We start from the raw sequence: 24,531 nt of genomic DNA on the forward strand, positions 1-24,531 counted from the left end.
GACTAACTTAGTAACAGCCCATCAACTGTATTTGTTAGCATCCTCTAAAACAGTGGTTCTCCAGCTGTGGGTTATAACCCCTTTGCGGACTGCATAGCAGATATTTACATTTTTATTCATAACAGTAGCAAAATTATTTATGAGGTAGCAATGAAATAATTTTATGATTGGAAGGTCATCACAACATGAGGAACTGTATTAAAGGATCACAGCATTAGGAAGGTTGAGAACCACTGCAAAGGAAGAGAACTGATAAACTGAATATATATGGGTTTTATTATATTGGCTAACAAGGTACATTAAGGACAGTTGAAAACTGACTGTCACATACTAGAGAATCCAAAAACACTGGAGCTGTTCAGTCTACAATGCTGGATGTCCTGGCGGTTTCTACTGGCATTGGAGGCCTGGAGAGCTGCTGATCTTCAGTCTGCATTGGCAAGTCAAAGAAGCTGGTTCTCATATAGGTGAAGGAATGCTTTGGCAACAGGGTAGAAAATGTGTCAGCAGGAGTGAGAGCTATCAGGCAAAAGCAAAGTCTCCTTCTTCTGTATTCTTTTATCTAGGCTGTTACCAAAAGGTGCTGCCCACATGTAGGGTTAGTTTCCTACTTCAATAATCTAACCAAGAGAGCACCCCACAGGAGTGCAAAGCAGCTTGGGTTATAGCTGATTGCAAATGTAGCCCAGCTGACAAATGAGCCATTCTACCAACAAACACACTTCTATATCCCTAAGACCCTTTGTCCAGAATCCTCATGTTCTGGTTCCATTCCCGGTCTCACTTTAAACTCCAGATTTGGTTCAGATTGCCCTCAGATCATCACTCAAGCTTTTCAATTGGGAACGAGTGTCACTCTCTGCCTTGTAGTGATAATGGGTGAATACATACAGCATGTTGGTTAGCACATCACAGTGTTGGCCATAAGGAATGTGTCTTTCTTTTGTTTCAGTGAAGTTACTCAAAGAGTAGTCAAAGCTAGTTATAAGTAAAATTTGTTTTTTCTTAAAAAATCATTTAGGCAAGCCATTAACTAAGGCTAGGTGAGCATGTTCCATTAACTAAAAACTATAACTACCTCATTGAGATATATATATTATTCTCAATGATGGGAACAGTTTGCTTACTATGTCTGTCCAAACTACTCTTCCACTGTCCTTCTTCTGCTCCATTACAAAAAAATGAGAAAATAGAAAGGGATGGAGAGGACTGGAAGGTTAAAAAAGGAAGAAAAGGAATTAAATATTCTGAAATTCAGGAATAGGTTTCTCTAAATATTTAAATTTATTTAAGTTAGAGTACCTGAAATACTGGAACACAGGGCATCCAATGGTTTTTGCCATGGTAGAGGGTGGATATATCTCACATCATCTGACTGCAAACCATTTTATATTGTACATTTTAGAAAAAGAGCAGAATATGAAATAAATGTATCATCTATAGAAGAAAGACAATGCCTACAGTCCCCAGAGGACTCCATGTCTAAATTGTATCTATCGATGAGCTCAAGGACATAGCAACAGGCCATTCAGAGAACACCCTCATGGAACACATCATCAGTGCTGCTGATGCTGGCTAGAAACCTGACATGAGTACCTTGTCTAAGATCCTGTTAGGTCAGCGGTGAAGGCTGCTGAGCTCACTCCTGCTCCAGCTGAGAGAATGAATGCCACCTCTCAGATGGGAACAGGTAACTTCGTTAAATATTAACAACATCGGGGTGCTTAGAGTTGCTCACATTTATGTCATGCCCATCTATTTTATTTCTCAACATTTTCCTTCAGCTCTCCAAAACTGTTATGAGAGGGAATTGCTTCTCATTAAAGGAAAGACATGGTTCCTGTTTTGAATTTTTTGATTTGGCCTCACAGGATCAAAAGGTAATTCAATGAAAAAATATTAGGTGATGTGAACTTGTGAACCGATAGGGGGGGAAAATGAGCACAAAAGACTGTTATGCAGTGCTCTGAGTAATATAAGATCTAAACTATAAACTCATGGATTTTAGTAACCAAGTAACTGTACACACAACTGTGGAATCTTTTAAATTTTTGACCAAGTGGAATTTTAGCTTAAATTTAAAATGTAATAAAGTTTGTAACATATACAGTTACTATTAAATAGTCTCCTTTCTATTGGTTTTTATTGGCACACAGAACAATCAGACTTTTGATAAGTCTGTTTCTACCTATAAAACTCTAGTTAATGCAACAGAACGCTGGGCTCAGTGAAACTTCATTACCAAACATGCCCAAGGAGCAGGGGTGGGAGAACAGGTACTGAGATGGGAGCTAAGCCTCTTATGCACAGGGTTTTGTTTTGAGTTTCTCATGGAGTAGGGGTGGGACTATGTAAAAGGACTGCCTTACTGGGAGTGCAGGGCTGGGCTGCACTGGCCAGACCTGACAAAACTGCCTTGGCATACAAGTAGACATGCTCAGGCTGCAGCAGGGTAAGCTCTCTCTGAAAGTAGAAAGGGAAGACAATGGGATACTTAATAACGAGCTATTCTTGAAAGCTGAGGAAAAGGACCTAAGATAGGGCAGGGGAAGGGACCTACCATCAGAACTTAACAAAACGTCACCCAACAGGCAGAAAGCTCTGAACTCAGTATCTGTCTGGCTTCTGAGCAAAAACATGCTGACCTTCAGATCTAAAGCCTCTTCCCATGGAGGATCCCAGAGAAGCGCAGGGTGCTGGGCATGGAGGCTTTCTTAGAGAGTGCTCTGGACATCACTGGCCTATTTCTCCCACAGTCACTTTCCCTAAACACCAGTTGAGCCATTACACACAGTGTGATAAGTTGCTTAACAGAGACAGAAGACGGTATGGCTCCATATTAGAAACCAGCGTCATAAGAATTCTCTTTGTGTTAAAATAGGTTAGTTCACAGATCACTTCAGGTACTGATGATACACTGTTTAAAACAGTCATGGACTAAGGATAAAAATTAATTGTGGATTGTTTCATTTTCTTAGGGTAGATTTTGTTCGAAATTCTAAATTGTCCTTTTCCTGGAGTCTACAAAAGCAGCAAAGTGAACCCACAGGGCTAATTATTATTTCTAGCTGTGAATAACTTTAACATATTTTTAAATTAGTCAATGTTTGGAGCTGAGCTCTCTTAATTTTTTTTATTATTAAATACAAATTCTTACCAAAGCTTCAAGAAGTTATTCTAACTCCTAATGCTATACTAATGATTCTGGCTCCTCAAGTGGTATCAAATGCCCTTAGTTTAATAATCAGTTAGTTTGTTGTTCTCTTTGATATTCCCCCCATTGCATGCTGGGAAGCCAAATCTCAAAGAAGAAAATGCTCTGAGTTATTTGTCAGTTTCCATTGGTGCACAGAGATTTCAATCAACCAATATGATTGCACTGGACCAGAATTTGGTAAAGATGCAATTGGTTGGCGCAAAGCAATGGATTAGCTCCCACGCTTCACCACCTGTACCTTAATAATGCATCTGTTAGAATGCCCATATATTTAGAAATCTTGGCAGAAGCTGATGGTCTGGCACTTGACAGGAAGGTATAAATCAGTAGTTCCTCATCTCTGGTTTCTTTTAGCTTAGAGCCAGGTTAACTTGGACCACCCTTTGCTCCTCAGCACCGTATGTCATAGGAATTCCCCACTGGCAGAGTCAACTGCATGTCCACAATAAAAGTGAATTTTCCTGTAGTATATGCCTTTTACAATAAAACAATATAACAATTCACCTGATATTGTATAATTTGAAAGTGATGGATGGAAAGACACCTCTTCTAATCAAAGGCAAAAGCCATCATCTTTCTTGTTGTAACTTACTGTTAACTAGAGGGAAAATGTGGGGAGTAGAGAGAAAAGAGAAGAGAACCCGGAAGAGGAAAGAAATGAAAACAACTCCACCAGACGAGGCAGAGGAGGTCCTGCTGTGGAGGGCACGTGCGCAGCACCTCTGCTTCTGTCACACATATGCCCGAGCCCTGTATGTGGCTAGCAGCACTGAAAGTGAGTGATCCACGCTACCCTCCTGCCAGCTTCCTTCCAGCCAAAATAATCTAAGACCTTATCTATTTTGATTTTATCTTTCATAAAAGAACTAATTTAATGAGTAGGGCCATTATAGGAAAAAGCATGATGCATAATGGCAGAACATGTGATTTTAACCTTCCAGACTATTAAGAACCACTCATTGTTCATGAAAAAAATACGGCTAAACCACATGTCAAGAAAAGTAAAATTCAAAAAAGAAAGAAACTTTCTACATATCCAGATCAAATCCCATGATGAAAACTCTCCGTGTGTCTTAAAGATAGGAGAAAATGTGGTTAGAAAGATGGCTCAGCAGTTGAGTGCTTGTTGCTCTTCCAGAGGACCTGAGTCTGGTTCCCGGAATCCATATTGGGTTTTGTTTCTTTCTTTTTTTTTTTGAAAAAATTTCCACCTCCTTCCCACCTCCCATTTCCCTCCCCCTCCCCCAACTCCTCTTTCCCTCCCTCGTCAGCCCAAAGAGCAGTCAGGGTTCCCTGTCCTGTGGGAAGTCCAAGGTCCTCCCCCCTCCATCCAGGTCTAGGAAGGCGAGCAGGTTTTGTTTCTTTAATTCATTTACAACTACAGTTTTCTCCAGTTGGTTACAACATAATAGATAGCGTTATGGTGAAATGGTGTTTTACTTGTAGAGGAATACCTCTCAGTATGATTTCTCAGGAATTCCAAAAATGCTCTTGTTCCCCTTGGTGTGATAACTTCTACACTGTAATACCTACCTCACATTTTGGGGATGCCCTTGATGTTGCATTTTAATGAACACTTGGGTCCATCAAAAACAGATCAGTACAACTGTTTTTAATGCACCAACTATTATTTCATCCATAGTGATAACTTCATCAAGTTGATGTTAAGAGCCAGTTTGTCAGCAAATGAATGTCCAAATTGGACAACTTCACCCTGATGAGGTCAATACCAAGAGAACCCATCAAACCCCCGCATGCCCACTTTACTCATGGAGCCATAAGCTAAATATTTTAGCAGAATTTGTTTCAGACATGTGCTTTTAAAATACTTGCTTCAGTAACTAATGGGCATACAAAAAGATAAACTTAGTAATTATGGGTGTCTTCCACTAAAATGATTGAAGACCACATTTATCCTATAATATCCACCAAGCCTTCACCATGTACAATGAATGCACCATCCAGGCCTATTTAGACTGTGAAAATGTATTTGTCTCATCTTTAAATGAACACTTATCTTCTAGTAGGATAAAACATTTACAAGTAGCTAAAGTCCAATGCCCATAATAAGTGTTATGAAAAGGCCCAAGGGTTGTGGAAAGCCACAAGAGAACTGTGCTAAAAGGTGCTGGTCACTGGTGATCAGTGAAGGCTTCATTGAACCAGCACTTAATAGAACTCCAAGGCTTTAGGACATGGATGGATGTCTTAGTTTCTTTTATATTGTCACTGTGATAAGACGAATGACTAAGGAAGCTTATAGAAGAGTTTATTTGGGGCTTACAGTTTCAGAGGATGAGTCCATGACCGTCATGGCAAGGAACATGGCAGCAGGTAGGTAGGCATGGCACTGGAGCAGTAGCTGAGAGTTTATAGAGTTTTTATCTTGAGACACAAACTCCAGGTAGAGACATTTAATGCAATGGTGTGGACTTTAGAAACCTAAGCCTGCCCCCAGATACACACCTCCTTCAATAAGACAATAACTCCTAATCCTTACCAAATATTTATACCAACTAGAGACCTAGTGTTCAAATATTATGACCCTAAAGGGACCATTCTCATTCAAACAATTGCAAGGGGTATTCCAAGTAAAAAATTAATGTGACAGCTGGCCTGCACATTGGAAAGTACAAAGATGGTCAGAAGGTTGCATACGGGCAATTCAGTCATGTAAGAAAACATGGAGGAAGTTTAAGATATCAGACCATTGAACTCTGAAGACCATCACATGCTGACACATGTTACATGTACACTCCCAGTCCTTTGAATTCCAGGTTGTATGTCTTCCTGCCTGCTCAGCATGACTACCTGTTGCTCTAAAACTACTTCAACATCTTAGTTCCACACTGACTTCCAAATGCTCTGCTCTCCCTCCATTGCCCAACCTTGTTGCCTGTTCTTATCAACTCCCAGTGAACTACAGCACCTCAGTGGCAGCTCCATGTGGCCACTAGCTTAGGTCCAAATCTTTGGCGTTGCCCTGACTCCCCCCACGTTCTCTCCATGTCCCTTTGTTTCCACCTTCTCATCACATATAGAGTCATTTTCACTGTTTCTGTGGCTTTCGTCCAAGTAGCCAGCAGTTTGCCAAATTACCTTTCTTGTAGTTTCCCTGTGTTCACTTTTGACACCTTTACATCATTTACAACACTCCAAATCTTGATCAAGCTGAAATTAGTTTGCTGAACACAACTTGACACAGAATAAGCTTGCTTGGCACAACTTGACACAAGCTAGAGTCATCAGAGAGAGAAAGGAGCTTCAATTGAGGAAATGCCTCCATAAGATCCAGTTGTAAGGTATTTTTTTCAATTAGTGATAATGAGGGAGGGCCCAGTCCATTCTGGATGGTACCATCCCTGGGCTGGTGGTCCCAACTTCTATAAGAAATCAGATTAAGCAAGCCATATGAAGTAAGCCAGTAGGCAGCAGTCTTCCAGGGCCTTTGCATCAGCTCCTTGCCTCCAGGTTCCCTGTTTGAGTTCCTATCCTGACTTTCTTTAATAACAAAAAGAAATGTGGAAGTGTAAGCCAAATAAACCCTTTCCTCCCCAACTTGCTTTTTTGACATGGTATTTCACTGCAGCAATAACCCTAACTAAGACATCTTATTAAAATCCCAGTCAGGGGCCTAGAGAGATGGCTCAGAGCTTAAGAACATTAGCTGCTCTTTCAGAGGTCCTGAGTTCAATTCCCAGAAATCGCATGGTGGCTCACAGCCATCTGTAATGAGATCTGGTGCTCCATGTCTGGCGTGCAGACATACATGCAGGCAGAACACTGTACACAATAAATAAATAAATCTTTTTTAAAAACACAATCAGTAGTCACATCCTTCTTTTCAATGGTTGCCCATCTCACTAAAACATTAGAGTTATTGCTGTCTGCCAGTCACACCAGCTCTCTGGTACTCCTTCCCTACAGCCTGACGTACTTGCCTTCTGAGTTCTGCATATGCTCTTCTCTCACCCTAAAAATGTCTTCCTCCATATCCACACAACTGGCTCTCTCGATCCTTAGGATCTCTGTGCTGACCTTTTCAGTCAGTGCTTGCTCACCCTATTATAATCGCAGTTCCTCTTCTCACACGTCCTCCAGCTCTCGGCTGTCCACCATGCAGCTTGTTCTAGCTTGCTGTGTTACTCACCCTCGGGTACTGTCTGCCTGTCCCAGCTGCAATGGAAACTTAGCGGGGCAAAGGTTACCTTACCCTCAAACACTAGAATGATGTCAGAAGTACAAGCATAGGATAAAAACTGCTGAGTGGTTCAAAATCAGAAGCTAGAGGGCCCCACTGGAGACATCTAAGCACAAGAGAAATGAAGAGAAATGACTTTATGAAGACTACTTTGGAGCAGATACACAGAGGGAAGTAGAGACAGAGATCATAAGATGAGGAATCAGTTTAAACCATATCAGCAATCTGTTGATGAGGTATAGCCAGAGTCTTGTTAGCAACTGCAAGACTGAAAAAAACAAAACAAAACCAGAGGCTAGACCAGGGATACTTGAGGTGAATTGGACTAGCATTGGCAATTCCATGATGCTCAAGAGAAATCAAGTAACACATATGACATGGGAATAAAATAGGGTTGTACATAAGAATCAGAAACATAAGAATTGAGGGGGGCTTACCAAAGGCTATTGACTGTTAATTTTGGATACCCTCCTTAATAAAAATGGGGAGCAAGCTTAACTTAATTGACACATGTTAACTGTAAGAGTGCTTGAATGTTTTTGGCTCATATCTGAACACTACCTAATGTTTGGCTATGGGTCTCTGCATTTGCTCCATTAGTTGCTAGATGAATCCTCTCTGATAATGATTGGGCTAGGGTCTAGTCTATGAGTATATATAATACCATTAAAAACCTGCAGACATTTTTCATCATCGTATGCATTTTAATCTCGAGCAAATGTGGCTTGGTCAACTTAAGTGGATTGCAACATTTACTCCTAGAGCGTTCTTTATCATATAAATCACAGTCATTCTGGGTAGAAAGCTAGGTTCCTAAGAAAAAACACTTGGGAGGAAATAGCTTCATAAAATTAATTTGGCAATGTTCCTTCTGTTGCTCTTTTATGGAATAATTTGAGGAGCATTGGCATTAGCAGTTCTTTGAAAGTCTGGTAGAATTCCACAATAAAACTATCTGGCCCTGATTATTTATAAATGTATTTATTTATTTTGGGGGGAATTAATAATTGCTTCTATTTCCTTAGAGGTTATAGGTCTATTTAAATTGTTTGTTTGATCTTGATTTAACTTCAATAATGGGTATTTATTGAGACAATTGTCTATTTCTTCTAGATTTTCCAATTTTGTGGACTACAGGTTTTTAATGGTATTCTGTATACTCACAGACTAGACCCTGGCCCAATCATCATCAGAGAGCATTCATCTAGCAACTGACAGAACAGATGCAAAGACCCATAGCCAAACATTGGGTAGAGTTCAGAGAACCCGCAGAAGAGGGGGGGAAGGATTGTAGGAGCCAGAGGAATCGAGGACACCAGAAGAAAATTACCCACAGAATCAATTAAGCAGGCTCATAGGTGCTCACAGAGACTGAAGCAACAGAGAGCCTATAAGGCTCTGGGCTAGTGTCTCTATATATGCTTTGGTTGTATAGCCAGGTGTTTTTGTGTGTCTCCTAACAGTGGGTGTGGGCGTGTCTCTGATTATTTTGCCTGCTCTTGGGACCTTTTTCCTCTTACTGGGTTGCCTCAACCAGTCTTGATATGAGGGTTTGTGCCTAGTCTTACTGTAACTTGTTATTTCGTGTTCAGATGATATCCCTGAGAGGCCTCCTCTTTTCTGAAGGGAAATGGAGGAATGGATCTGGGGAAGAGGGGAGATGTTAGAAGGACTGAGAGGAGAGGAGGGAAGGGAAAAGGCAGTTGGGATATAATGTATGGAAGAAAAATAAATACATTTTTAAAAAGTCATCTGAAAAAATAAAGGAAATAGCTTTTACTTTTTTTCTTCCCTGAGTCAAGTCAACATTTTCACACTCTTAGTAAAGCATCTTGCCATTTCCTTCAGAGTCACCCACACTCTAGTCAAAACAGTTATGGCATGAAGTTGTGGTTTTTCCGTCACACCTGCTAGTACATTCACAAAGACCACTTCACTAGTCAAATGCCATCAGATCCCCACAACCATAACGAATAGCTCCCAATTTCCTATTATGTCACATAGAGTCTACCATGTATAGTATAACACTGCTCCATGCAATGAGCATGAGGTGTTCGAGCTTGTGTCAAGAGTCCATATATGAAGATTTCCCAATTTTATGTTAGACATATTAAATGTAGAAAGTATTGAAGGGGGACTTTTAAGAACATCTATTGTGAGTACTCTGTAATTTATTTCATATCATAAACCCTTACCTTATTCAGAGTCTGGAGAGATCTCCAGTTACAGTAACCTAAAGTTTACAGTTTACAAAAACCCAAAGAACTGGTAATCCCTGCTTTAAGAATGTAAAAAAACCAATGATGAATCAAAAGATGTCATTTCTCCTGAGTAGCCCTACCTTTATAATTTTCTATGTTCCCATACAAACACATTGAAACTAAACAAGCATGGCTGGAAGGTTCTAATCCAGAAAAGAACACTCTTCTGCATTAAAGATCAGTAGTCAAAAAACAGGACCAAGTGTGAAAGATGTACTTCTTCAGTTTTCCTTTCTACTGAGGCATGTGTAGAGTTTATCTGTCCTGGTGTAAGGCATTTGTCCCCATTGTATAACTGACTGATACATAAGTAGAGGGGCATAGTACAACTCTAATGAAGATAAAATGGCCTAGTGTACAGTCCTGATAATGACACGAACAGAGCAAAGAAAAATATACAACTTCCCACTTGCACCCTTTAACAATAAGAATCCCTTTGAGACAAATGAAAGATTCAAAGCCTGAACTTCACAGAAAATGCTGTCATAAAGACCCCTCCACATTTGAGGCCAGTGCTGTCAAAAGAAAAGGTTCACAGAGTGTCCAGGGGTGCCATTTAGTAAATAGTTTAAATTCCTTCCACTTGAGACAGAAATCCCAAGTATATTGGCCTCTCCCCTCCCCCTCTATTGAATTAATATTCCATGATATACACCAGGACTGCTGAGGGGCACACCTCTCTTCAAACAGCAGAGATCAGCAAATGGCTATTTCACAGAGAATAAAAATATACCGTTGTAATTTTAATATATGTTTATGTTTTTTTTAAAAAAAACTTGTGGCAGACCCATGTTAATAAACCTTCAGTAGTGAAAAATATAAAATAGTGGCTAAGCAGAGAAAGTAATTAGCCTTTAGCATCCTCTTCCTTCGAGAATGCTTCCTCCTGTGTTAGTCCTTTTGAACAGCTCCAGCCCTGGCTGCCTTTGTTGGGCTTGGAAATTGTTCACATATGAGAGAAATTAAGCCCTCATTTAACAGAGGCACATGCCTGTCAAGACCAGAGGAACAAAGACTAGTCCCTGGGGTCTGTTCAGCTCCCAGAGGCTGCCACTCATTCTGTTAGCAATGCTAACCCTTCACAGAATGTGCATAAAACCCAATGAATCATTTCATCTGCTCTGCGCAGAGCATAAGAGCCCAGCCAGTTTTCAGTGTTTTTCTTGTACAACTTCACAGCTAGTTGGGAAGGAAAAAAAGCCTCCTATTGTTTGTTTTCAAAATGTAATAAGGATTTTTTTTTGTAATGAAAATGTCCCAACATAAGTGGCCCACATAAGTGAAGAGGCGGTGTCTCCTCAGATTTCCTCCCACAGATCTTTCCCACGTGGATGGTTAATCTTGGCTCACTCATCCTGTAAAATGCCAATGCCTCTCACAGCTGGGTTTAAGCCCAGCTACAGGAGCCATTCCTGGCAACACTAAAATGGAAAGGCCTAGAACACCACAGACTTGCTATCCTATTCAAATTCAATACCTCACCTCTCAGGATACAAGGGTGATACATCTCTCAAGGCAGAGATGGCAAGGACTGCCTACTGCCAGCTCTTTCCACTAGGAAAGCTTAACAGCCTTCTTAGAAGCCCAAGCAAATCCCCTTCCTGAATTCTCATTTCCCAGGATACACAATGCTCTTGGGGGTGGGGGTATGATGAGGCAATCTGCAGAGTGTTGCCTCTCACCCCATCCTTACTTACTCCTTTCCCTGACGATAAACATGGAGGCTGTGGAGAAAAAGTATCAACCATACTTCAAGGGGCTTCAGTTTACCAAAAGCACTGAAGGGATGGGCTATAGAAAAATAAAGATGTGTTCATAATTACTAAAATGACTACTACATTTAAAAGTAAAATGCTTGTCTTATCTGTGTTATATGAAGAGAGAGAGAGAGAGAGAGAGAGAGAGAGAGAGAGAGAGAGAGAGAATATGCCAAAGGTTTGCTACAGCAGTGTTAATCTTTCTAGGGCTGTCAGCTTCCATGCTTTAAGATGCCCTGAACTCTGGAGTCCTAAGAACCTGGTAGCACAAGGACTTCACCCTAAGCAGCAGGGAACAAAAGCATGCCTGGATCTGATAAGTAAAACCAGATCTAGCCAATGGATATATGGCAAAGTCCTGTAATTAATGGGGACCATAAACAACCCATGGGAGCAGCGTGGCCACAGTTTCCCAAGAATCTGCTTCACTCATATCTACTTAGATAGCAGTCAGTTGTACATGGCACAAATGCCTTATGCAAGAACAGATAAACTGTAAACATGCCTCAGCAGAGAAGGAAGGAAGAAGTGGAAGTACATCTGACTCCTTCTCATTCACATTTATGCATCCTCCCCAGAGGGTTTATCAATTTTCAAATAGCAAATTGTTTTCACATTTAAAGCACAATCACAATCATATCCTGCAGGTCTTGGCAGAGGCAGACATCAGAATGTGACATTACAACAAAAATTAAATAACCCTTGAAAAAATAAAACAAAGTTTATTTATTAAAAATGGCATTAAGGTGAACTGCCTAATAAGAACTTGGATTTGCTTAAATAGAACATTATATGGTTCTGTTTTAGATTCATCCCTAAAGCCCTGAAATATATTAGAATTTTAGTGAGTAATTACCCTATTTACTTCAAACAAAATGGGAAGAAATCGGAAAACCATATTAAGCACTGCCACACAGAATTTCAGAAATGAAATTCTCTTATATTTTCATCATACAAACCAATAAATAAATTGTAGTTGGAAAATTCATTGGTACCAGAAGATAAAACATAACTAGCTGCAAATGAAGAAATGGCCACAAGGATCCTTGTCTACATTGTCGACACAGGAAACTTACTTCCAGGAAGCAGGTAGGGAGACCTGCCCTTCACTGACTGAACCACACCCCACCCACCCCTAGGGCTAGACGAAGTTGCAATCACTTAACATCTCTAAATGAACCACGGCTGAGGATAAAAACAAGAGCACTGAGAGCTGCAGTTGCACATTCTGTAAGCCACTGACGTAACACTTCAGGGGGATGTGTTGTAATTTCCTGCAATTAATACCTTGGAAAGTTGTGAATTTTTCCCAAAAATTGTAATATTTTACTTGTAACACTAAAATTAAGTTTGAGTCACCCTTTCCATTATGGATCCCTAGTGCCAGGAATTTGTCATTAGCGGCAAGATATGTTTGCTGTCCCCTGAAAGGAGGCATTTATGGTCCTCTTCCTAAATGAAGTTTTCTAAAAAGCCCCATAGACTGCATCTAGGTAGCAAGCATTGCCGTCCATGGCAATGTCCCACAAAGGGACTTCAAGATTCTATCTTCCTTGTTTTACAACAGAGGCATCCTCCTCTGTGAACATGGCCAGTGCTACTATGGTCAACATGGCATTTGTCCTCAAGATTTATTGGCAAGAATGCCCATGCCCTCTCCTTTCCTCTAAGGAGCCATATCCATTCTTTCACCCAGAATCACAGCTCCTTGGAACTTCAGGGGCAGGGTCTGGAACCCTTGTTCTAAACGTGGGAAAGCAGAATATCTGAAGGTCAAGCAGTAGGGCAGAACGAAGACCAGGCACCAATGGCTGAATCCAAGTCTGGGTTTCCTTCTGCCATTGAGCAAATCTTTTGTCTCTGCCCTGATTCTATTTTGTCTCCAACTTGGGTATTCAGGTACCCCACCAAGATGGGAATAAGTTCTACAGAGAGCAGTGCAGTCACCATCGTGAATCCTCTTCTACAGGTGACAAAGTGATAGCTTGCAAGAGCCAAGAAGATTATTCAAGTGCATAAAATGAACTTGTTATTGCAGGCAAAGTTAGGAGAATTAGTCAGAAACAGGTGCAGGAATCAGGAAAAATGAGCTTCAAACACTGGGAAAAACTTGACCTGCGTATTTGCAAGCTATTTGGAGACTGTTTTCCTCTGAAAGTTCTGTGGAAGCAACCAGCAACCACAGGCGGTTGTCCAGTTGTCCTAAGAGGTGGGGATTATATATGATGAGGGCAGACACAGGATAACAAGATTGACAGCCAGTCTTTCCTGAAAGAGGAATGATGACATTAACCAGGCAAGCACTACCTTCTCTTCCAGGCTCTCTCTTGAGGCTTGTTTTTAAGTAACCTTATAAGATCATACTGTTTTTGAATTATTGTATCCTGTGTTTCTTTCCAAGCAATATTATACTATAAACATCATCTAAAATCATTAAAAACTGAATAGGCAATAAATTTAATTTAATACTAAAGATCTTTCAATATACATTTAATTTTTAACAAACTTTTTTTATATAAAAGCACTTAGAAAAAATTTTAATTCTAAACTAAAAACAACAGATAACTTAAGTCTACTATTCAAACACATTTGCTTTAATGACTGTGTATAGGAATGGGTATAGAGAGGACATCACAAATCAGGGTTACTAGTTAGGGATTCATCTCACTATGAAGGACCAATGTCATCAATATGGAGGTCAAGTCTTTGTCACAGAGTTCAGCTTACCCACTCTACACACTACTACAGTCTGACCTCTCGCCACGAGAGATTATCCAGGGCTTAGGAATTCCAAGGATATTCTCCATCCTAAAATGGGGTCTGTGTGGGGCCTCTTGGAACCCAGTGAATCTAATGATCCAATCAGAATGAAGTCAGGAAAATCTCAGCAGAAACACAGCTGTGGTGTGGACAGCCCACTGCAGAGTGCTGCTCTCTGCCCTTGCATTACAGACAGTCAGCAAGGAGCTGGAATTTCCCAAGTCGGTAAAGTGCATGCTGGTTCCATCACTGTGATACTAATCTGGGCAACCTGATCCTCTAAGGCTAACCTCTAGAACCTAGTAATTCATACTTCTAGAGCACTATTGCCATAGACAATCCCAGGTCAGTAAATGGTGCCTCCACTTTATCTTGCTGCCACATGACAGAGACACCTGGGGACACAGAGACAGCAGAAAGACTTCAGTGGAGTAGTATACAGATTTTCTTAAGCTACCACTAATCACAAAATAGCCATCTCAGAAACCAAATTTTCTCTTCCTGGACACTGGTGCTCTGATATCTGCCACTACATTCCGTTTTCTCTTTCGAGCCACAGATCCCAGGGTAAAGCTGCTCAGAGCTCAGCGCTTGTACTGCAGTGCAAGTCAGGAGAAGGGAGGGCAGACATGATGACTGAGAAGAAGAAGCCCTTCACTGAACAGACACCTGCCTGCCCTTCAGCTGGGCTCCCTTCTCTCGTGGAAGTTCCCAGTTTCCAACTGCCTTCCCAGGCTCCGTTCAAGCATAATAACCTCAGAGTACCCCATATTTAACTGATTCGTCAATGTTTACAAACAACTTCTGCCAAATCCAGTTTCAGAAACACCAGTATTCTGGTAATAGTAAATAAGAAATGCTTTATTCACTTGGGACGCTGTTTCCTTAAGTGACTACTGTGGAAAAGAAAACTGACATCAGTTTCAAATCTTTTTTCCCTAAAATGAATATATATTCATTTATATATTATATATAAAGATGATATATCAATAAATATACTTAATGTTTATATTAAAAAGAAGAGTCAATGGATGAGACGATTCTAGCACACAATGGGCCTAGCCTGCTTCCCATCAGTCTGTCCCAACAGCAGTCAAGTAGCCCAGTGGAGAGCCTGGCACCATACTAATCTCAGCTACTGCTGGCAAGACATTCTAAGAGAAAATGCGTTCACTTAAATACACAGGTGACAACAGTCAAGTCTGCACTTGACTGAGGATGGACTCTAGTCTCATTCTGATCTGGGAAATACTGAAATTTCCTCCTTGAAGGATCCAACTTTACATTCTTAATGGACTGGGTGGTGGATGAAATAAACATAGGATCTGGCAAGAGATATTACTGGTTTTACATAATTTATTTTCTTTTATTTTTGAATAGGTAAAAATATTGGACTCTGGCCCTGATAACTTAGAGTGGGAATTACTATTTATGAATTAAAAATGGTTACGTCAGGACATCCCTCAGAACTCAGAGGGTATTCCCTTGTGCTCCATCAAGTCCCACACAGTATATCAATTTTTATTCCCCTCTCTCAAGCCTGGTATGCATATTGTTTAACTTCTTAAATTCTAAGTGTAGATATAACTCACAGAAGCCAGGCAAGGACTTGACTTATGGGAGATGGCACATGTAAGATTTATATCAACAACTTTATGTTAGACAAGGTCTTCCGTGTCTGGTAGCCATACTGCACAACTTCATCTGTGTTTAAAAAGCTATAAAATAAATTGGAAAGGTTCATTTACTATCCTAATTTCTCAAGCACTATCGATCTGATAACAAGGCCTGTTTTAGTGTGAGAGCTAAGAATCGGACCCTGTTTTTCCAGAATAAAATACCCTGCTCCCTCTTGATCATCTCCAGGCAGCGCTAATTCTCAGTTGACCATTTCTGCAAGCCTGATAAGCCTTACTCCGTGACAATGGAAACAGCTCTCATTTGGCAACCAGAGGAAGTAGTTGTTCTTTCTTTGCCTCAAGTCAATATGAAGATAATAATTAATTACAATGTTACATAATGATTATCTTATATTCACATTACTAATTTGTAGGTTCTGAATGCACATGTGTGTATCTACACAGAATATGCCCATACCGGCTCCTCCTCTAGGAGCACTGAAAGTATCCCTGCACCCATCATCCAGGAGCACCACTAATGATAGCATGGACACAGATACTGGGCATGGGCTTCCTTAGGGTCTTTTACAGTTTTCTCTAACCTCAAAACTACTGTAAGGTACCATAATCATCCATTTCTAGGGATTAGGAAACGCAGGCCTATGGATCTAAAGTAACGTCTCTCAGCTAATAAACAGTAAAACAGACTACAAACCTAATATTTGGCTGGATTGGAACCTGCATCCTGACTCATTCATCTCCAAAACCTGTACCAGATGCCCGTGTTCTAATATAGCATGCCTGAATCCAGATTGGTTGTTTTGTGGGCAGGAATGTAGATTTAAATGTCCCTAGACTTCTGCATTTGTCATGGATGTTAAAGTGTAGTCAATTTTATAATTTTAAACACTTTAAGAAAACAACAGGTAATGAGCTGAGGATGTAGCAGAGTTGGTAAAGTTCTTACCTAGCATAAACAAAGCCCTGGGTTGATCCCCAACATCAAATAAACAAGGCCTGGTGACTCATGCCTGCAATCCCAGCACTCAGGAGATGAAAACAAGAACATCATTGTCATCCTCAGTTATATTGGGAGTTCTAGGGTAGCCTGAGTTACATGAGACCCCACCTCAAAATTAATTAACTAATTAAATAAACAGAATTTTGAATGAGCACATATGTAAATGTAGTATGTGTGATATACACGCATATGTGGTATGCAGTTGCATATATAAATATATCACAGCAGGACAGAGTGTCCTGCTCTATCTCTCTGCACCCTACTCCCTTGAGACAGGGCATCTCAGTGAATTTGGAGTTTAGCTGGTGACCAGCAAGTCCCAAAAATCTTCCTGTCTCCACCACTTACAAAGCTAGGTTTCAGGCATGAGCATGTCCACATCCAGCTTATAATGTAGATGCTGGGATTTGATCTCAGATCTTATGCTTGTTGAGCAAGCACTGTTACCTGCTAAGCCATCTATCCATCCCATAAAGTATACGTCAGAGTGAGGATTAGTTCATGTTGCTGGTTAAAAAAAAATCTGTTTAGAACAATACAAAAAATAAGCCAGGTAGTCTCTGAAATATCACTAAATGGTTTTTGTCCCTTTTTATAGACCATATCTGATTTTTAAATGAACTGTCTCCTAAAACCATACATCTAACACCATCATTTTCTTGTGTTCCTTATATACTGCTACAAAAATTAAAAGTCAAACTACTAGAAAAACTAGCTACAGTTATTTACTTTATACACAGTCTGTTTAAGGTTGCTAGGAAGCTAAGTGTCTGTGACCAAAGATAAAAGTATATTTTAACTACTCATTTAGTTTTTAATCTATGTCCCAATCCTCTACACTTTTGGATGGACAGATAGATTGATAGATGGGTGGATGATGGGTGGGTGAGTGGGAGGGTGAACGAATGGCTGGATAGTTGGATAGAGAAAGCAAATTTAAGCAACTTAGAATTCACATTTAAGTGTGTAATCCATATTACCATGTACAGGTCAACACTTCTCAATTTTTATTATAATTATACACAAAGAACTTTTAGCCTTGCCCATGCTGTGACTGTACCCTAACTGAATAATTAAATCAAAGTATTTGACATGGGCATGAGATGTCAGTACTTTTAGAAGTCTTCCATGTAATGACAAAGTGCAAACAAGATTAAGAACCACTAACATGTAATCTCTATTGAACTAAGCAGGAAACTCTGTCCCTGCTGGCTAGCTTCCACCGTGCCAGAGGGCTCCTGGAAAAGCTACCGATGGTCAACCCAGTACTGGACCTTGCATGCAACAATACCAACATTCTAGGCAATATGTAAAATAGTGGCATGATTATTATGGAGTAATAAACTTCTATCTGATTGATTTTGAGGCTCTTATTATAAACCAGGTCAAAAGTCCTTGACAAAGAAGGTCATTGAACCTAGTGAGGGAACTTAGCATTGTTTTGTTAAATGGCCATTCTGTCAAACTGCCTTCTAAGTATTTATTTATATTCATATATTTTTGCTGCTCTCAACTTTGGTCAGAGAAACTTATTTTTACAATGGGCAATCTCTCATAACTGGTCAAAGTATTGACTATCAAGGACTGAGTGCTCAGATTCAATAAAGTATGTGTTTTTTAAAAAATATTCTAGAAGGAAATAAATAAGCAAATAATCAGAGGGGATATGTGGTGGCCCCTGTTCTTAATGGTAGCACTCTGAAGCCGAGGCAGAAAAATCACTGCCAGTACAAGGCCAGTATGGGCTATGCAGTGAGACTTCATCCCCAAAAAAGACAATAAAGAAAAGAATATATATATATATATACTTATGTTATTCCATTATGGTCATATACCCCTATGTCTCTCTCTCTCTCTCTCTCTCTCTCTCTCTCTCTCTCTCTCTCATACACACACACACAAAGGAGGAGGATGAGATTAACTCAAGACTTATACAAAACTACACACTCAGTGTAAAGAGGACCAAGAAACAAACAGAAGAAAGTGACCTTCTTCTTATAAGACCAAGTCAGCGTTGTGTGATTGTGTGATGTCACCTGCTGATAACCACCAGAATCATCTTGCCCACCTAGGAGGTGAGGAGACTTTCTAGCACTTTAATATGAAGTAAGAAGCAAAGCCTCTGGCTTCCATGAATTTGCAGAATCTCTGATTTGGGAAGCTGGGGATCTAGGATCTGAGAGGTGAATAGGTCTGATGAGATAGGAATGTGTAGACTAGACAGGGTAAAGGAGGGGAGGAACACACACAGGAAAAACCAGACTTAGAACCTTCAGTTCTCGCCTGCCTAGCAGCTTTGCACAGGCCACATTTGGAAAGTAAGTAGCTAGTGGATTAAGTCTGCAGAGCATCTCATAGGAACTTGTCTATGCTCTTCATATTTCTAGACCCATTCAAAACTAAACAATCTAGAGTGATTAATGTATAGTTTTAAACCACTTTAAGACTTTGTCATTTTAGCTTTTATGGTCCTTGCAATTCATAAATTACAGCAGCTTTACCTATTCTTTATAATCTAGAAACTTCATTATTAAAATGTTTCAAGCAGGCTATAGAGCATCTATCATTACTTTAAAAGTTAATTATATTACAGAAAAGAAATAATTAGATTTGCATTTTTATCTTGGTTTTAAACTTCCAAAGAAGATCACCACAGCTTGCCTGTAGGCAACTGAAAACAGCACACAGCAGAGAAAGAGAGAGGAGAGAGGGTCTGTTTTTCTTGGCTAATTCATGATTGAAGATAGAATTACAAGATATTTTAAGGGCTTGCTGAAGCTGGGGGCTAATCCTAGACTTCTAAGCTTTGTTTATTTCATTGCAATGGCAAGAGACTACCAGACACATGTACAATGCCAATAGAAGTATCAAATTGCTTTCGATGGATTTATTTGCTTCTTTCCGAGGCTTTTGGAAGGAGATCCATTACCGATCGATACCACACAGAACCAGACTGTTTGCTAGAGCCCAAACAGGAGCCCTGTAATTGCCTTCTGCTTCTCAACCCTAAATGCAGTTAGAAAAGAGATGCAAGCCTAAGCTGGCCTGAGAGTGGAAGCCAGCTCTCGACTGTGCTCTGCTCTAGCCATCTTGGAGAGACAATAAATGGAAGGCCCAGCTCTTAAAATTAGAGGTCAATTAGATACTTAACGATGAAGCATATCCTTAAATATATATCTATTATTTTATGCTAGCAAAAAATTAATTAACCAGGTCAAGCAGGCCATGAAGGCTAATGTACAAAGCAATTATTTCTGATCTCTAGACAACTACTTCACATACAAAGGTAGTCCTTTATCCTGCTCAGCAGATACCTGAAATGTCTGCAGTTAATCATGCTGAAGGGAGCCACAGGCAAAGTTTAGCTCAAAGCCAGAGGCTGCCTCAAACCACCACGTTTGATTGCTTAAGATAATCATGTTCTTGCTTAGAGTATTTGTATATCTCTGATTAACTCACAGGGAAGGGAGAACACACATTTACTGGTGCTCTACCACACAAGTAATATGCACATGAAATACAACGACAACATGTAGGAATAACTAAACTAGAAAATAATAGATATGAAAATACTAAATATTCATGTGCTCCTAATAAAAGAATAATCTTTCTTGGAATATATCTGAAAAACAGTTTGGGTCCTACAGCAGTTAAAAGAGAAGCTTCCAGCATAACAAAGTCTCTGGAAAAAAACAGCATGGCGCTTGTTTCTGGTTCTCTATAACCTATAACCTAACATGTATCTGAAATGATGGATGGGGGCAATCATTTGGATATTTATCATAAAATAGAGAGATAATGATTCCAAGTTTCCCAGTTTTACTCAAGAAGATACGTTGCATGAACTGACATCAGCTCCTGCTGTCCAGAAAGTCAAGTGCCTAGGAAACCCCCAGCAGTCAGTTCATCCATAGGAGACTATTCTTTAGTCAGTCTTGAAGTCAGACCACTTGATTGACTCTATACCCTAGTCTGAAAAGACTTTGATAATTGGGTAACTCCATACATCTCGGGAAATGTAAGGATTTTTTTTCACAAAGTTATTTTAATGAGCTGGACTCTCTTGTAAAGATGAAATTGCAGCATGAGATGCCATCGTTAAATGTAATCCTAATGACAGGGTGCAGGTGCCTCAGTATAGGATATTGTATCCATGAAGAAAGACTTCTCTGATTCAAACCCAAGATATGGCCAAATGAGACTAGATGAAGAAATGCATAAGGAAATCAAGGTATCTGGATTTATAACCTAATAAAGCCTTCCCTTGACTAACTGATTAAAACACTATAACAACAGTTCGATACATCAAAAGTGGGTTTTGTATGTCAGTTCACATAATACAAGAATAAAGTGCTTCAGAACACTGGCTGAGGTACCACAGTGCAGCTCTTAGGGAAGGTGGGTTGAAATGACTGAAGCCAGTATCTTTCTTTGGAAGTACAGCATTAAGAAGCAACATTGGCAAGTAGGAAGACCCACATTCCATGAGCTCTTAGCTTTACATTTTATGGTCATGCTGTTCTGGGAATATAAATCATGCCTGACTTTTCCTGGGTTCCATTGAGGAGATCCACTAGTATGTAACAACTTCGAGGGGTCACCAGCTCCCCCGTAGACACCAGTGGATTTGAGTTCACCAGGCAACAGCATCTGTTAACATTAAACTGTGTTAATTATCATTTAAGTTATTATCCTGATTTTTTTAATGGTAAACATTAGATCAAGAAAACTATTTTAAAAGTTCACAAAATCATTTATTATATTTTTAACTCTATTTACACAGTCTTAGAAGAATCTTTTAAAAAGTATAGTTAGGATCCACCAAGAAAAATTATGATATATATGTATGTGTGTGGATATATATATATATAAATATATATATATATATATATATATGCACAAAGAAGAAAAACATAAAGGAAAAATTATCTCAATTGCACATATAGGTTCTGAATGATTACAAAGAAAATTCTCATGGAACTTTTATAATACCATCTCAATAATGTCTTTTCCTAATTCTAATGAAAGACCATGGTTTTCATTTTTGGTAAATCATTGAAGTTTTCATTTGTTGCTCTTAAAACAGGTCCAGATGTGTTTGTATGCAGTTGTTAAGAGAGTTTAGACACTTTTCCCTTTATGCTAAAGCTTGCCAATTGAAAAACAAATTAGCATACTAAATTAGAATAATGTCTTGAATATAGCAACTTAATACCTACATCTGATTATGAGGGCAATTCTTGCTGAACATGTGGGCTAACAGGTTTTAAGACTAAGATTGTAGAAGGTTAAAAGTGTTAAAGCTTTCAAATTGCCTTTGGAGTCATTGGGAACTTTACAAAAAGCAGTTAAGCTGGTCTTAAATCACAGAGCTAGGGAGGCAGAACTGTTGATCTCTCTAAATTCTAGGCCAGCCTGGTCTACATAGTGAGACTCTGTCTCAGAAAAAGAAAACATTAAAGGGCTAGATTTAATTTTTAATCATCTGGTTAGTTCTGTTTAAGATGGAAACATATTTTCCTTTGTGTGATTTTTTTTAAAAAGTATTATTGAAGTAGCTTTTAATCTCACATTTTCCCTCCAAAAGTACATTAAAATTAACCCAACTGTAATCTTATAAATAAGATTGTGTCTATGGCTGGTGAGAAACTATCTTTAAAAATACAACTAACTCATGTTCTCTCCCAAAGAACTAGCTGAAAGGTTGAATATCAAAACTTGCTTTGTAAGTGTCAGAGATAAATATGTTTTGTGCAAGGAGTGTTTTCAGCATTTGAAATATTCTTAGAATGGTCTCCCGCTGATAAGATAAGTGCTGACAAGATAGGTCATGTAGCAGGAGCCCAGGACAGAAGGAACAGTAAACATAAGCCTTACTGTTCTCTTGTTTTGAAAAGCACGGATTCTTGTTAGAAAGAAATCTAGATCCCTAAAACGAGTCTAACACTGACGTTGTGTATCTTAGCTATTTTATAACTTGATTTCTGAGTTCAATTGCTGATTAGATTTTTTAAAATTTAAATAAGTAAAGTTGTGTCAAAATTAGATAATTAAAAATCTATTAGAAAACAGTTTATATTCTCTTTGTGTGTATGTGTGTGTGATGTGTGTGTGTGCACGCGCACATGTATGTTTGAGTGGATACATATGTGGAAGCGTCCACATACATGTATTGCATGCCTGTGGAGGCTAACAGTCAACCTTGCATGCTATTTCTTGTGCGCTGTCCATTTTATTTTATTAAGATAGTGTCTCTCATTGGCCTAGAGCTTACACCACTGAGGCTATATCTGGTTAGCCAGCAAATCCTAGGAGTACACCTGTCTCCGTTTCCCCAGTGCTGGGATTCTAAGTAGGGTTCTGAGAATGAAACTTGGGTCTTTATGTTGCATGCCAAGCATTTTACCAGCTGGGCTATGGGATCTCTATTTTCTTAAAGTGAATATTCAGATTAATATTTTAAGATTGTGTCCCATATTTACTGAAAACACATCAATTTCATGTTACAACAATGAAACCATATGTAGTTAATAACTATACTATTTTCATAAAAATACTACTAACTGACAGCTATTCATCTGATATTTTCAGGAGCATGGAAAGATGCCAATCAAGACTGTCAGTTGCATAAATAACATTGGATGAAAAAGCAGAATATATTAGAAATACATAAATACATACCCTTATAGGAGAGTCTAGAAAGGGAACTAACTTATCATGTTACTTAACACCCCTGAGTTCTTGGAGAAAGCTAGAGAAACATGTAAGAAACCACAGACTAAAAACCTTAACCCCAGGAGTAGGAAATTCACTGGAAACTTTAACAAGTGTAGACAAGGGGACACCTGGATAGCCATGTAATTAAGGACCTCAGCATGAGGCATGAAAGAGATGAGAAATTATTCCCAGATTTAATTGTGAAGCCTGACCATCAAAATGCAAAAGACATTCTATCTTGATTTTGAAATGTGGATTTTAATATAGAATACAGAATTGGGACAAAACCAGACAACACATTCCAGCTAAATCCTCAAAGTAAAGTTGCCCAAACAAAAAGCTAAATTGAAGAGAGGTACCTCTTCAGACACTGTTGGAATTTTCAGTGTAGTCATCGTGCCCAGAACACTAAGAATGATTAATAAAATGAAGGAAAGATCTAAGTTAAAATCACTGGCATTCATCAATACAGTAGAACATTAGAGGAACTATGAGTTTATGTCACTGGTGCTTTGGGAGTGAAAGAAGGCACTTAGTAAAGGTGCTCAGCCTCAATAAAGGTGCTGAGAAGCCTCCGAAGACACTGGCTCAGCTGTAGTGGGCTAGATTCCAGCAGATTAGAACATACAAAGACAAGAGAAGAATTCTATGGTTGGCTAAGCATAGCTCTGGGATGAATGTTCTGCAGGTTAATCTAGACAACCAGTGCCTTATTCTAGCACTTTCTACAATTCACACACTTGGGTTTTTATTCAGAAATAGAAGGCATTCTCCCTACTTATAAGAAAGAGCTGTTAGCTGATTTAATCATTAAGTGTCTAAAGGAACAACATAAATCAGGCCATCACCTTCCCTTCGCAGACCCTGTAATGAACTGCACATTTTTATATTGCCACTAGAAAAATAAATAAATAAAAATAATGACTTGACTTCTCCAAAATAGGTTATAATTATTCAGAACCTTTTTTTTTCCTGTCT

The 24,531-nt window shown here is 39.2% G+C and overlaps 1 protein-coding gene across 17 annotated transcripts in view; it reads right to left on the bottom strand.

Annotated features, from left to right (window-relative positions):
• Sox6 (SRY-box transcription factor 6) overlaps window positions 1-24,531 on the bottom strand; it is a 551,747-nt gene that overhangs the window by 155,008 nt on the left and 372,208 nt on the right. The gene's annotated exons all lie outside the window — the stretch shown is intronic.

This window comes from Microtus pennsylvanicus, chromosome 5 (assembly GCF_037038515.1).
Source record: "Microtus pennsylvanicus isolate mMicPen1 chromosome 5, mMicPen1.hap1, whole genome shotgun sequence".
NCBI lineage: Eukaryota > Metazoa > Chordata > Mammalia > Rodentia > Cricetidae > Microtus > Microtus pennsylvanicus.